Source organism: Hypanus sabinus, chromosome 7, assembly GCF_030144855.1.
Source record: "Hypanus sabinus isolate sHypSab1 chromosome 7, sHypSab1.hap1, whole genome shotgun sequence".
In the NCBI taxonomy this organism is placed as follows: Eukaryota; Metazoa; Chordata; class Chondrichthyes; order Myliobatiformes; family Dasyatidae; genus Hypanus; species Hypanus sabinus.
This window is the reverse complement of record NC_082712.1, coordinates 179,820,941-179,836,646: the sequence shown is the minus strand read 5'-3', so window position 1 is coordinate 179,836,646 and position 15,706 is coordinate 179,820,941. Positions and strand designations below refer to the sequence as shown.

Genomic DNA, 15,706 nt, shown 5'->3' with positions numbered 1-15,706 from the left:
TATCTAAAGCATCTTGTGTCTATGAACAACTCTGGTCTCCTGCAGAGAGACAGCTCATAGATGAGAGTTCCCTGAACAAAAAAAGAAGTTTGGGCAGGGATCATCGGCTTGTTTTGTTACCACAGTGACAGGGTTAGGGTTAGTCACTCTCTTTTTACCTGTAATAACCTGTAAAAACTCTCAAAATTACTGAAGATGATTTGGAATTTGAGTTACCTGTTGTAAACCTTGTGGACAGGTTTGCTAGAGTTGCTGGTGAGGATTTAAACTAATTTCGATGGGAACCGGATTGATAGGGCTGAGGATGGGGCAGTTTGTATACAAGTAGATGCATTGTGTAGTGAGACTGTCAGGAAGGATTGACAGATGATAGGGCAAAATTGCAGTCAGTGGGATTAGTTGCAGTGTAAGAGGGGGCAAAATCACAATGGGTAATGAATACAGGACTGAAGGTGCTATATTTGAATGCAGGCAGTTATACGAAATAAAGTAGATGAACTTGTAATGTAGCAGTTACAGATTGGCATGTATGACATTGTGGACATCACTGAGACGTGGCTGAAAGAAGATCACAATTGGGAGCTTAATATCCAAGAAGTACATTACATTGAAAGGACAGGCAGATAGGCAGAGGTGGTGGGTGGCTCTGTTAATAAAGAAAATGAAATCATATCCTTACTAAAGGGTGACATGGGATCAAAAGATGTAGAATCCTTGTGGGTAGAATTAAGAAACTGCAAGGGTAAAGAGACCCTGATGGAGTATATACATGCTCCCGAGCAGTAGCCAGGATGAAGGATATAAATTTCAATAGGGAAATAGAAAAGGCATGTAATAAGGGGGATGTTACGATAGTCATGGGGGATTCAATATGCAGGAGGGTTGGGAAAATCAGGTTGGTGCTGATTTTGGATCCTGAAGGAGAGAATTTGTAGAACGCCTATGAGTTGGCTTTCTAGAGCAGCTTGTGGTTGAGCTCATGAGGGGAAAGACAATTCCAAATTGGGTCTTGTGCAATGAATTGGATTTGATTAAGGAGCTTAGAGTAAATAACCCTTGAGGTAGTGATCATAATATGATGGAATTCACCCTGCAGTTTGAGAGGGAAAAGATTAAATTGGATGCATCAGTATTTGAATAAAGGAAATTACAGTGGCATGAGAGAGGAGCTGGCCAAAGTTGATGGAAGGGACTCTAGCAGGGGTGATGTCAGAACAGTGATGCTGGAGTTTCCGGGGGCAATTTGGAATACACAGGATAAATACAGGAGAATGAGAAAATGTGTCTGACAAAGGAAATCAAAGACAGCACAAAAGCAAAAGAGGGTATATAATAGAGCAAAAATTAGTGGGAAGTTAGAAGATTGGGTTTTGAATGTGGTAGCTGAAAAGATTGTGATGGCACCTTTCAAGAATCAGTAGATGCTCAGAGAGTTCCAGATGGCTGGAGAATTGCAAATGTCCCTCCACCCTTCAATAAGGGAGGGACACAGAATAAGAAAAGAAATTATAGGCCTGGTAGCCTGACTTCAGTGATCGGGAAGACATTATTAAAGGTGAGGTTTTGGGCTACGTGGAGGCACCTCATAAAATTGGCTAAAGTCAGCATGGTTTCATACAACATAGAAAACCTACAGCACAATACAGGCCCTTCAGCCCACAAAGCTGTGCCGAACATTTCCTTACTTTAGAAATTACCTAGGATTACCCATAGCCCTCTATTTTTCTGAGCTCCATATACCTGTCCAGGAGTCTTTGAGGAGACCCTATCATATCCACCTCCACCACTGTTGCCAGCAGCCCATTCCACACACACACCACTCTGCAAGATCCCTCTGATCTTCCACACTGCCAAGAGTCTTAGCATTAATGCTATGTTCTCCATCATATTTGACCTACCAAAATGAACAACCTCACACTTATCTGAGTTGAACTCCATCTGCCACTTCTCAGCCCAGTTTTGTATCCCATCAATGTCCTGCTGTAACCTCTGACAGCCCTGCACACTATCCACAGCATCTCCAACTTTAGTGTCATCAGCAAACTTACTAACCCATCCCTCCACTTCCTCATCCAGGTCATTTATAAAAATCACAGAGTAGGGGTCCCAGAACAGACCACTGAGGTGCCACACTGGTCACCGGCCTCCATGCAGAATATGACCCATCTACAACCACTGTTTGCCTTCTGTGGGCAAGCCAGTTCTGAATCCACAAAGCAATGTCCCCTTGGATCCCATACCTCCTTACTTTATCAATAGCCTTACATGGGGTACCTTATCAAATGCCTTGCTGAAGTCCATATACACTACATCTACAGCTCTACCTTCATCAATGTGTTTAGTAACATCCTCAAAAAAATTCAATCAGGCTCATAAGGCACGACCTGCCTTTGACAAAGCCATGCTGACTATTCCTCATCATATTATGCCTCTCCAAATGTTCATAAATCCTGCTTCTCAGGATTTTCTCCATCAACTTACCAACCACTTAAGTAAGACTCATTGGTTGATAATTTCCTGGGCTATTCCTACTCCCTTTATTGAATAAGGGAAAAACATCTGCAACCCTCCAATCCTCCGGAACTTCTCCCATCCTCACTGATGACACAAAGATCATCGCCAGAGGCACAGAAATCTCCTCCCTTGTTTCCCACAGTAGCCTGGGGGACATCCTGTCCGGCCTGGTGACTTATCCAACTTGATGCTATCCAAGAGCTCCAGCACATCCTCTTTCTTAATAACTACATGCTCAAGCTTTTCAGTCCACTGCAAGTCATCCCTACAATCACCAAGATCCTTTTCCGTAGTGAATATCGAAGCAAAGTTTTCATTAAGTACCTCTGCCATCTCCTTCAGTTCCACACACACTTGATTAGTCCTATTCTCTCATGTCTTATCCTCTTGCTCTTCACATACTTGTAGAATGCCTTGGGGTTTCCTTAATCCTGTCCACCAAGGCTTTCTCATGGCTCCTTCTGACTCTTCTAATTTCATTCTTAAGCTCCTTCCCGCTAGCCTTATAATCTTCTAGATCTCTATCATTACCTAGTTTTTTGAAGCTTTCGTAAGCTCTTTTCTTGACTAGATTTACAACAGCCTCTGTCACCATGGTTCCTGTATCCTACCATCCTTTCCCTGTCTCACTGGAACGTATATACGCAGAACCCCATGCAAATATCTCCCGAATACTTGCCACATTTCTTCCCTGAGAACATCTGTTTCCAATTTATGCTTCCAAGTTCCTGCCTGATAGCCTTATATTTCCCCTTACTCCAATTAAACGTTTCCCTAACTTGTCTGTTCCTATCCCTCTCCAATGCTATGGTAAAGGAGATAGAATTGTGGTCACTATCTCCAAAATGCTCTCCCACTGAGAGACTTGACACCTGACCAGGTTCATTTCCCAAAACCAGATCAAGTACAGCCTCCCCTCTTGTAGGCTTATCTATATATTGTGTCAAGAAACTTTCCTGAACACACCTAACAAACTCCACCCCATCTAAACCCCTCACTTTAGGGAGATACTAATCAATATCTGGGAAATTAAAATCTCCCACCACAACAACCCTGTTACTTCTGCACCTAATGTCTATTGTCTATTATTACTTCTTTCCAGAATCTGTCCCCCAACCTGGTCCTCGATGTCCCTGTTACTACTTGGTGGTCTACAAAAAACACGCAGTAGAGTTATTGACCCCTTCCTGTTCCTAACTTCCACTCACAGAGACTCCGTAGACAATCCCTCCATGACTTCCTCCTTTTCTGCAGCCGTGACACTTTCTCTCATCAACAGTGCCACACCCCCCCCCCCCACCTCTTTTGCCTCCCTCCCTGTCCTTTCTGAAACATCTAAAATCCGGCACTTGAAGTGACGATTCCTGTCCCTGAGTCATCCAAGTCTCTGTAATGGCCACCACATCATATCTCCAAGTACTGATCCACTCCCTAAGCTCATCCGCTTTGTTCACAATACTCCTTGCATTAAAATAGACACATCTCAAACCATCGGGTCTGAGTGCGTCCCTTCTCTATCACCTGCCTATCCTCCCTTTCGCACTGTCTTCAAGCTTTCACTATTTGTGAGCCAACCTCCCTTTCCCCCATCACTTCAGTTTGGTTCCCACCCCCCAGGAATTCTATTTTAAACTCTCCCCAGTAGCCTTAGCAAACCTCCCTGCCAGGATATTGGTCCCCCTGGATTCAAGTGCAACCTGTCCTTTTTGTATAGGTCACACCTGCCCTGAAGGAGGTTCCAATGATCTAGCAATCTGAATCCTTGACCCCTGCTCCAATCCCTCAGCCACGCATTTATCCTCCATCTCGTCCTATTCCTATTCTCACTGTCGCGTGCCACAGGCAGTAATCCTGAGATTACTACCTTTGAGGTCCTGCTTCTCAACTTCCTTCCTAACTCCCTGTAATATGTTTTCAGGACCTCCTCCCTCTTCCTACCAATGTCGTTGGTACCAATATGTACCACAACCTCTGGCTGTTCTCCTTCCCACTTCAAGATATCATGGACACAATCGGAAACATCCCAGACCTTGGCACCTGGGAGGCAAACTACCATTTGTGTCCACAGAATCACCTGTCTGACCCCCTAACTATAGAGTCCCCTGTCACTGCTGCCATCCTCTTCCTTTCCCCACACTTCTGAGCCACAGGGTCAGAGTCTGTGCCAGAGGCCTGGCCACTGCACTTCCCCCAGGTAGGCCATCTTCCCCCCAACAGTACTCAAACAGGAGTACATATTGTTAAGGGGGACAGCCACTGGGGTACTCTCTAGCATCTGCTTCTTGCCCTTCCCTCTGCTGACTGTTACCCACGGATCTGTCTCCTGAGGCCCCGGAGTGACTACCTGCCTATAGCTCCTCTCTATCACCTCCTCACTCTCCCTGACCAGATGAAGGTCATCGAGCTGCATCTCCAGTTCCCCTTCCTTAAGGGAAATATTGCCAGACAACTCTGTTGTAATTCTTTGAGGAAATAACAGGCAGGATAGACAAAGGAGAGTCCGTGGATGTTGTTTACTTGGATTTTCAGAAGGTATTTGATAATGTGCTGCACATGAGGCTACTTAACAAGATAAGAGTCTATGGTATTACAGGAAAGATACTAGCATTGACAGAAGACTGACTGACTGGCAGGCAGGAGGCAAACAGTGGGAATAAAGGGAACCTTTTCTGGTTGGTTGTCAGTAACTAGTAGTGTTCTGCAAGGGCAGTGGGACCACTTCTTCTCACATTATATGTCAGTGATCTGGATGAAGGAATTGATGGCTTTGTGGCCAAGTTTGCAGGTGATACAAAAATAGGTGGAAGGGCAGGTAGTTTTGAGGAAGCAGGGACTCTGCTTAAGGACTTGGACAGATTAGGAGAATGGGCAAAGAAGTGGCAGATGGAATACAGTGTAGGGAAGTGTATGGTCATGCACTTTGGTAGAGGGAATAAAGATGTGGACTGTTTTCTAAACAGGAAAAAAAATCAAAAATCAAAGGTGCAAAAGGACTTGGGAATCCTTCTGCAGGATTCCCGCAAGGTTAACTTGCAGTCTGAGTTGGTGATAAGGAAGGCAAATGTAATGTTAGCATTCATTTTTAGAGGACTAGAATATAAGAGCAAGGATATGATGCTGAGCCTTTATAAGGCTTTGGTCAGGCTGCACTTGGAGTATTGTGAAAAGATGTGCTGGCATTGGAGAGGATCCAGAGGAGGTTTACAAGAATGGTTCCAGGAATGAAAGGGTTAATGCTTGAGAAGTGTCTGAGAGCTGTGGACCTGTATTTGCTGGAGTTTAGAAGATCCCATTGAAACCTGTTGAATATTGAAAGGCTGAGACAGAGTAGATGTAGATAGAATGTCTCCTACAGTGGGGAAGTCTAGGACTAGAGGGCACTGCCTTGGAATAGAGAGGCATCCACTTAGAACAGAAAACAGGATGATTTTCTTTAGCCAGAGGGTGGTGAATCTGTGAAATTCTTTGCTAACGGCAGCTGTGGAGTCAGCTCTTTATGTATATTTAAGGCAGGTGTGGATAGATTCTTGATTGGTCAGGGCATGAAGGGATTAGGGGAGAAAGCAGGAGATTGGGGCTGAGAGGAAAATTGGATCAGCCATGAAGAAATGGCAGAGCACACTCGATGGGCCAAATGGCCTAATTCTGCTCCTATGTCTTATGGTCTGATGTTCAGACATTGTGTGAGGCCAGCACCTTCGACCTGTGGAGGGAACGATTGTGTTGACATTTGGAACTGGAGGCTGATTCCTGGGACCACACAGAGAGCCTGACTCAGTTGTGGACAGAACACACCTCATCCGAACACCTGACCCTGACACCCACCTCCTCTTCCATTTCCAAAGGAGGGCTATTCAGTGATTACACGATCCGGTGAATGCAATATTACAGGACTTCAGATGATAATGTCACAAATAAAGCTGATCTTTACACACTATTTACAATTTTCAATGATAACACAGCCAATCTCTGATCACAGCACACTTGAGGCCCTGTATACTCAACCGATCCTGGAAATCCCCCCACTGTACAGATAGGGACCATCTGCTCCTTCTCCAATGTAACCCCAGAAGAGGGGCAGGCTGTTGGCTCGGGCAAAGCCTTTGACTGCCCATGCCTGTCCAAGGGCAGCTTGGACAGATACAAGAGTGACCCTGCTCACCCACGCCCACAGCATGGAAGAGCTAGAACAGCAATGGCATATTAAATCTGGTTCTGATTCTGAGATCTGTGGCTGTGATGATCTACAGTCAGCAGAAGACCCAGTGAGCAGGTACCAAGCGAACCTCATGCACCACTGTTGTTTTAAACTGGAGACATCAATCATTCTCGCTCCCTCTGCATTTAATTCAATCCTGGCAGAACCTGCCAGCCTCATTCCTGCCCATCTATTTTTATATCTGCCAAGGACACCAATCTTGTGCAAGCCAGCATAAAAGCAATATTGAAAAAAATACCAGCAGGAAACTAGAGGAATTGGAAGCATTTTAAAATCAATATGACAACTAAAAAGCAATAAGGGGAGATCAGCCTTCAGTGCCATCCTCCCTCAGTACCGTCCCTTCCACAGTGACCCTCCCTCAGTACCATCCCTCCCACAGTGACCTTCCCTCAGTACCGTCCCTCCCACAGTGACCCTCCCTCAGTACCATTCCTCCCACAGACCCTCCCTCAGTACCGTCCCTCCCACAGTGACTCTCCCTCAGTACCACCCCTCCCACAGACCCTCCCTCAGTACCTCCCGTCCCACAGTGACCCTCCCTCGGTACCGCCCATCCCAGTGACCCTCCCTCGGTATCGCCCATCCCACAGTGACCCTCCCTCAGTACCTCCCGTCCCACAGTGACCCTCCCTCGGTACCGCCCATCCCAGTGACCCTCCCTCAGTATCGCCCATCCCACAGTGACCCTCCCTCAGTACCTCCCGTCCCACAGTGACCCTCCCTCGGTATCGCCCATCCCACAGTGACCCTCCCTCAGTACTGCCCATCCCAGTGACCCTCCCTCGGTACTGCCCCTCCCACAGTGTGACCCTCCCTCAGTACCTCCCATCCCACAGTGACCCTCCCTTTGTACTGCCCCACCCACAGTGACCCTCCCTCGGTACTGCCCATCCCAGTGACCCACCCATCCCACAGTGACCCTCCCTCAGTACCGCCCATCCCAGTGACCCACCCATCCCACAGTGTGACACTCCCTCAGTACCGCCCCTCCCACAGTGTGACACTCCCTCGGTACCGCCCCTCCCACAGTGTGACACTCCCTCGGTACCGCCCCTCCCACAGTGTGACCCTCCCTCGGTACCGCCCTTCCCACAGTGTGACCCTCCCTCGGTACCGCCCCTCTCACAGTGTGACCCTCCCTCGGTACCTCCCCTCCCACAGTGTGACCCTCCCTCGGTACCTCCCCTCCCACAGTGTGACCCTCCCTCGGTACCTCCCCTCCCACATTGTGACACTCCCTCCGTACCGCCCCTCCCACAGTGTGACACTCCCTCGGTACCGCCCCTCCCACAGTGTGACACTCCCTCGGTACCGCCCCTCCCACAGTGTGACCCTCCCTCGGTACCGCCCTTCCCACAGTGTGACCCTCCCTCGGTACCGCCCCTCTCACAGTGTGACCCTCCCTCGGTACCTCCCCTCCCACAGTGTGACCCTCCCTCGGTACCTCCCCTCCCACAGTGTGACCCTCCCTCGGTACCTCCCCTCCCACATTGTGACACTCCCTCCGTACCGCCCCTCCCACAGTGTGACACTCCCTCAGTACCGCCCCTCCCACAGTGTGACACTCCCTCAGTACCTCCCCTCCCACATTGTGACACTCCCTCCGTACCGCTCCTCCCACAGTGTGACACTCCCTCAGTACCTCCCATCCCACAGTGCCCCTCAGTACCGCCCATCCCACAGTGAACCTTCCTCAGTATAACCCCTCCCACAGTACCGCCCCTCCCAGTGACCCTCCCTCGGCACCGCCCCTCCCTCAGTACCGCCCATCCCAGTGACCCACCCATCCCACAGTGTGACCCTCCCTCAGTACCACCCATCCCACAGTGTGACCCTCCCTCAGTACCACCCATCCCACAGTGTGTCCCTCCCTCAGTACCACCCCTCCCACAGTGTGACCCTCCCTCAGTACCACCCCTCCCACAGTGTGACCCTCCCTCAGTACCGCCCATCCCAGTGACCCACCCATCCCACAGTGTGACCCTCCCTCAGTACCGCCCCTCCGTGTGACACTCCCTCAGTACCGCCCCTCCATGTGACCCTCCCTCAGTACCGCCCATCCCACAGTGTGACCCTCCCTCAGTACCACCCCTCCGTGTGACACTCCCTCAGTACCACCCATCCCACAGTGACCCTCCCTCAGTACCGCCCATCCCACAGACCCTCCCTCAGTACCACCCGTCCCACAGTGTGACCCTCCCTCAGTACCGCCCCTCCCACGGTGTGACCCTCCCTCAGTACCAACCCCCACAGTGTGACCCTCATTACCACCCCTCACACAGTGTGAACGTCCCTCAGTACCACCCCCCACAGTGTGACCCTCCCTCAGTACCATCCCTCCCACAGTGACCCTCCCTCAGTACCACCCCTCCCACGGTGTGACCCTCCCTCAGTACCGCCCCTCCCACAGTACCGCCCATCCCAGTGACCCACCCATCCCACAGTGAACCTTCCTCAGTCTAGCCCCTCCCACAGTGATCCTCCGTCGGTACCACCCATCCCACAGTGTGACTCTCCCGTTGTACCATCCCTCCCACAGTGTGATTCTCCCTCAGTACCAACCCCCACAGTGTGACCCTCGTTACCACCCCTCCCCCAGTGTGACCCTCCCTCAGTACCATCCTTCCCACAGTGTGGTCCTCCCTCAGTACCACCCCTTCCACACCCTCCCTCAGTACCACCCCTCCCACAGTGTGACCCTCCCTCAGCTTTTTTACAAAGCTATAAACGTTTATTTACATAAAAATACACAAGGTACAGACAATCAGTACATTTATATTAAAATTTGATTACAACAATCTACAAAATAGTCAATTTCTGAAGGGAGCCCAATGCTCCCGGAAATCCTCCACCATACCCATTGTGATTGCACGCTCCCTCTCCAAGGAGCGCTGGGCACAAACATATCTTCAGAAGAGTGGCAAGCAGTCGGCCCTGGCAGAGCAGAGCCCCCCACTTTCTGCTGCCTAGACCAGTGAATGGCCATCTTGACAAGGCCCAGGAGATCCTTCTCACGACATGCAATGGGTGCCCCAACACAGTGTGACCCTCTCTCAGTACCACCCCTTGATATCGGCAGTGCCAGTAAGCATGTACAGACAACAGCATCCATTTCTTCAGGGAAACATTTGGGAAGCAGCAGCAATTCAGTAGTTTACAGTAAAAAATAAATACTATTATAATTAAAACTCCACATCGTTCAGTTTGACCAGGTTCAGCTGAAGTATGGCAGGACATGGCGTTTATTACAGTCTGTCCCTTCTGGAGAGTAGTGAAGACACTGTATATTATTCAAGTTCAAGTTTATTGTCACCTGACTGTACATATATACAACCTAACGAAACAATGTTCCTCTGGACCACGGTCACCCACAATACATATATACAACCCAACGAAACAATGTTCCTCCGGACCACGGTCACCCACAATACATATATACAACCCAACGAAACAACGTTCCGCTGGACCACGGTCACCCACAATACATATATACAACCCAACGAAACAACGTTCCTCTGGACCACGGTCACCCACAATACATACATACTACCTAACGAAACAACGTTCCTCCGGACCACGGTCACCCACAATACATATATACAACCTAACGAAACAACGTTCCTCTGGACCACAGTCATCCGCAATACATATATACAACCCAACGAAACAACGTTCCTCCGGACCACGGTCACCCACAATACATATATACAACCCAACGAAACAACGTTCCTCTGGACCACAGTCATCCGCAATACATATATACAACCAAACAAAATAATGTTCCTCTGGAAAAATGGTGCACCCCTCAATACACATACAGCAAATATTGACAGAATTACCCCTGGAATTACTGACACTTCTCTGTGTTGAGTCAAGGCCAATGCCTTGTACAAGTTGGCCATGTCACTCTCCAGCACACTCCCTCACAGAGCTCAGTACATCCCGTGGTGTCAATGACAGGAAGAATCCAACAGTGTTTCCCAACCTCACCCGTAACCCACGGCCAATGCACAGCTGGGTCTCTGACTGGCTGCTGGGTCCAGGGTCTGCCTTAGTGTGGGGAGTAGGAGAGGTCTGCCTCTTCCTAACACTGAGAATGTTCCCAGAAGTGTAAGGGAAATGACATTGTCTGTATTTCAAAGGACATCATGCAGTCACTGCATGAACATAGTCCTTTCCTCCAAAGGAACAGTCCTACGTTAATTATACAAACACAGGAAAGAATTCAGTCTACGGGAGAGATCTTGTTTGTACTACTGTCCTCTCAAGTCCAAATGTAGCTAAATCAAAATGACCGACAGTTCTTCACCAAATTCACACAGTATTGTGTGTAAAACTGAAAGTGAAGTGGTTAGCTGCCATTTCTCGTTCAGCTGAAGTAGTGTTTGAGAGTTACGAAGCAGGGGGCTGGAGGTGCTGTTTTCAGTGATCAGTGTGCGCGCTGGAGAGGCCCACTTTACACTTGAATAGCATGGTCTATTTATGATCACTCTGACAATATTACAGCTCTGTCAGAAATGGACGTCATTTACATTTCAAAGTGGAGCAGAGAATGAGAAGAGATTACAGCGTACACTAAGACACAGAGTGTAGACGGTTCATACACCCACTGTTTACCCTGTTTCATGTGTATGTAGAAGTGTGTGCTCATGGGCTGCTTTGTTAGTATAATATTACAAGTTGGACAATTCTACGTGGGTGATTCCTGAATAAAGGTTCTATCTGACACAGGAATGGTAGCCAATTACTGACCTGATATTTAACACACCACTCTTTATTCCACAAGCCTTTTTCTACACTCAGTGGCCACTTTATTAGATACACCTGCTCATTAATGTAAATATCTAATTTGCCAATTGTGTGACAGCAACTCATGCAGACATGGTTAAGAAGTTCAGTTGGTCAGACCAAACTTCAGAATGGGGAAGAAATGTGCTTGAAGTGACTTTGACCATGGAATGGTTGTTGTTGCCAGACAAGGTGGTTTGGGTACCTCAGAAACTGCTGATCTCCTGGGATTTTCATGCACAACAATCTCAGAGTTTGTAGAGAATGTCATGAAATACAAAGAACATCCAGTGAGCGGCAGTTCTGTGGATGAAAATGCCTTGTTAATGAGAGAGGTCAGAGGAGAATGGCCAGACTGGTTCAAACTGATAACAAGGCACAGTAGCTCAAGTAACCACAGGTTACAATGGTGGTGTGGAGAAGAGCATATTGAATGCACAACATGTCGAACCTTGAGAACTACGAACATCCACTCAGTAACAGATAATGTTTCAGGAATTCAAGTGCTGTTCATCACTAAATCCCCTTAGAAAAGAGCAGGAAATCTTCACAGCAGGCCTGTAATGTGATTGTACATTTGTTGGGCTCCACAACCAGCATAAATATCAAAAGAGATTGTGGGTGCCTGGTATACATGTAGGCACTGGCTCTGTTCCATTGAAAGGGCTTGGGAGAGATACCATCACTGTGATCTTCACCTCCTCTGTGTGCTTCAGTTACAACCCAGCTGAAATGAACGGCATCACTTCAGATCGACAGGAGCAGATTGCCAGTCCTATAAAAAAAGTTGTAAGTGAATTGTAGTTCAAGGTCACACATGCATTGATGACAATGACATAAGATTGAGTGTCAGTTTTAGCCAAGGTGGAATGGCTAATCGAAGGGAGCGTAATTTTAAAGTGTATGGGGAGCAATGTTGGAGCTAGGTATTATTTTACAGAGAGTGATGGGTACATGGAACGCTTTGCCAGGGGTGGTGGTAGAGGCAGATACAATAGGGACATTTAGGTGACACTTAGATTAGCACATGGATAGAAAAAAATGGAAGATACAAGACTATAAGACACAGAAGCAGAATTAGGCCATTTGGCCCATTGAGACAGTTCTGCCATTCAGTCCGGCTGATCTTTTTTCCTCCTCTTCAGCCTCATTCCTCAGCTTTCTCCTTGTAACCTTTGATGACATGGCCAATCAAGAACTTATCAATGTCTGTCTTATACGATTGGTCAGGACGTCAGAGGATATGGAGAGAAGGCAGGTGTATGGGGTTGAGTGCGATCCAGGATCAGCCATGATGAAATAGTGGAGCAGACTCAATGGGCTGAATGGCCTAATTCTGCTCTTGTATTAAATATACCTAATGACCTGACCTCCACAGCTGCCTGTGGTAAAAAATTCCAGAAATTCACCAACCTCTGGCAAATGAAATTTCTCTGCATCTGTTTTAAATGGATACTCACCTATCCTGAGGTGGTGCCCTTTTGTCCTGGACTCTCCACCATGGGAAACATCCTTTCCACATCTACTCTGTCTAGACCTTATAGTATTTGAAAGGTTTAAATGAAATCCCCCCACATCCTTCTAAATTCCAGGGCATACAGACCCAGAGCCATCAAACGTGCCTCATATGATAACCCTTTTATTCCTGGAATCATTCTTGTAAACCTACTCTGAAACCCTTCCAATGCCAGCACATCTTTTCTTAGATAAGGAGCCTAAAACTGTTCTCAATACTCAAAGTGAGGCTCACCAGTGCTTTCTAAAGCCTCAGCATCATATCCATACTCTTATATTCTAGACCTCTTGAAGTGAATGCTAATAATGCATTTGCCTTCCTCACCACTGACTCAGTCTGCAAGTTAACCTTTTGGGTGTTCTGCACGAGGACTCTTAAGTCCATTTGCATCTCAGATTTTTGGACTTTCTCCCCATTTAGAAAATAGTCTGCACATTTATCTCTTCTCCCAGAGTGCATGACCATGCATTTTTCAACACTGTATTTCATTTGTCACTTTCTTGCCCATTCTCCTAACCTGTCTATATCCTTCTGCAGACTATCTGTTTTCACAACACTACCTGCCCCTCTGCCAGTCTTCATATCATCTGCAAAACTTCTCAACAAAGCTATCTATTCCATCATCCAAATCATTGATCTGCAGCATAAAAAGCAGTCCCAAAACCGCAGAACACCATTAGTTACTGGCAGCCAACCAAAGAACCTTTTCATTCCCACTCACTGCCTCCTACTTATCAGCCAATTCTCTAACCATGCCAGTACCTTTCCCATTATCCCATGGGCTCTTAAACTGGTAAGCAGTCTTGTGCATGGCACCTTATCAAAGGCCTTCTGAAAATCCAAATATACAACATCCACTGCATCCCCTTTATCTATCCTACTTGTAACCTCCTCAAATAATTCCAGCAGGTTCACCAGGCAAGATTGTCCCTGAAGAAAACCATGCTGGTTTTGTCCTATCTTGTCCTGTGTCGCCAAGTACTCCATAACCTCATCCTTAACAATTGACTCCAACATCTTCCCAAGCACTGAAGTCAGACTAACTGGTCTATGATTTTCTTTCTGCGGCCTCCCTCCTTTCTTAAAAAGTGGAGTGATGTTTGCAATTTTCCAGTCTTCTGGCACCGTGCCAGAGTCCAATAATTTTCGAAAGATCATTACTAATACCTCCACAATCTCTACTGCTACCTTTTTCAGAACCCTAGAATGCAGTTCATCTGGTCCGAGTGACTTATGTACCCTTGGGTCTTTCAGCTTTTTGAGCACCTTCTCCCTTGTAATAGTAACTGCACTCACTTCTCTTCCCTCACACCCTTCAACATCTGACACACTGCTAGTGTCTTCCACAGTGAAGTCTGATGCAAAATATTTATTTAGTTCATCTGCCATCCCCTTGTCCCGTTATTATTTCTCTGGCCTCATTTTCTAGCAGTCCTATATCCATTCTCATTTCTCTTTTATTTTTTAAATACTCGAAAAAGCTTTTTCTGTCCACCTTGATATTGTTTGCTAGTTTGCTTCCACATTTCATCGTTTCCCTCCCAATGATTCTTTTGGTTGCTTTCTGTGTTTTTAAAAGCTTCCAAATCCTTTATCTTGCAGCTAATATTTGGTTTGTTGTATGCCCTCTCTTTTGCTTTTACATAACCTTTGATATCTCGTCAGCCACAGTTGTACAATTTTGCCATTTGAGTAAAAACGAAGTACACGGCCGATGCTGTGGTCAAATCAACACATAAAATCAAGCTGGATGAACTCAGCAGGTCGGGCAGCATCCGTTGAAATGAGCAGTCAATGTTTTGGGCAGAGACCCTTCATCAGATAGGGTAGGAGGGGCCAGAGGAGGAGGTGTTGCATTGCTTGTCCGAGAAAATCTTATGGCGGTGCTTTGGAAGGATAGATTAGAGAGCTCCTCTAGGGAGGCTATTTGGGTGGAATTGAGGAATGGGAAAGGTGTAGTAACACTGATAGGAGTGTATTATAGGCCACCTAATGGGGAGCATGAGTTGGAAGAGCAAAGGTGTAAGGAGATAGCAGATGTTTATAGTAAACACAAGGTGGTGATTGTAGGAGATTTTAATTTTCCACTCGTAGACTGGGAAGCTCATTCTGTAAAAGGGCTGGATGGTTTAGAGTTTGTGAAATGTGTGCAGGATAGTTTTTTGCAACAATACATAGAAGTACCGACTAGAGATGGGGCAGTGTTGGATCTCCTGTTAGGGAATGCGATAGGTCAGCTGACAGATGTATGTGTTGGGGAGCATTTCAGGTCCAGTGATCACAATAGCATTAGCTTCAATATAATTACGGAGAAGGACAGGACAGGACCTAGAGTTGAGATTTTTGATTGGAGAAAGGCTAACTTTGAGGAGATGCGAAGGGATTTAGAGAGAGTGGATTGGGTCAAGTTGTTTTATGGGAAGGATGTAATAGAGAAATGGAGGTCATTTAAGGGTGAAATTATGAGGGTACAGAATCTTTATGTTCCTGTTAGGTTGAAAGGAAAGGTTAAAGGTTTGAAAGCACCATGGTTTTCAAGGGATATTAGAAATTTGGTTTGGAAAAAGAGGGATGTCTACAATAGATATAGGCAGCATGGAGTAAAGGAATTGCTCGAGGAATATAAAGAATGTAAAAGGAATCTTAAGAAAGAGATTAGAAAAGCT

At 46.9% G+C, this 15,706-nt stretch overlaps 1 protein-coding gene across 4 annotated transcripts in view; it reads right to left on the bottom strand.

Annotated features, from left to right (window-relative positions):
• Positions 1–12,164: 12,164 nt before the first annotated feature.
• The window catches only part of lrrc56 (leucine rich repeat containing 56), a 272,028-nt gene continuing 268,486 nt past the window's right edge, over positions 12,165–15,706 (bottom strand). For all 4 annotated transcript variants that reach the window (XM_059976253.1, XM_059976254.1, XM_059976255.1 and 1 more), the window contains one exon: positions 12,165–12,299. The gene's annotated coding sequence lies outside the window, so the exon portion shown is untranslated. The remainder of the gene's footprint in view (positions 12,300–15,706) is intronic.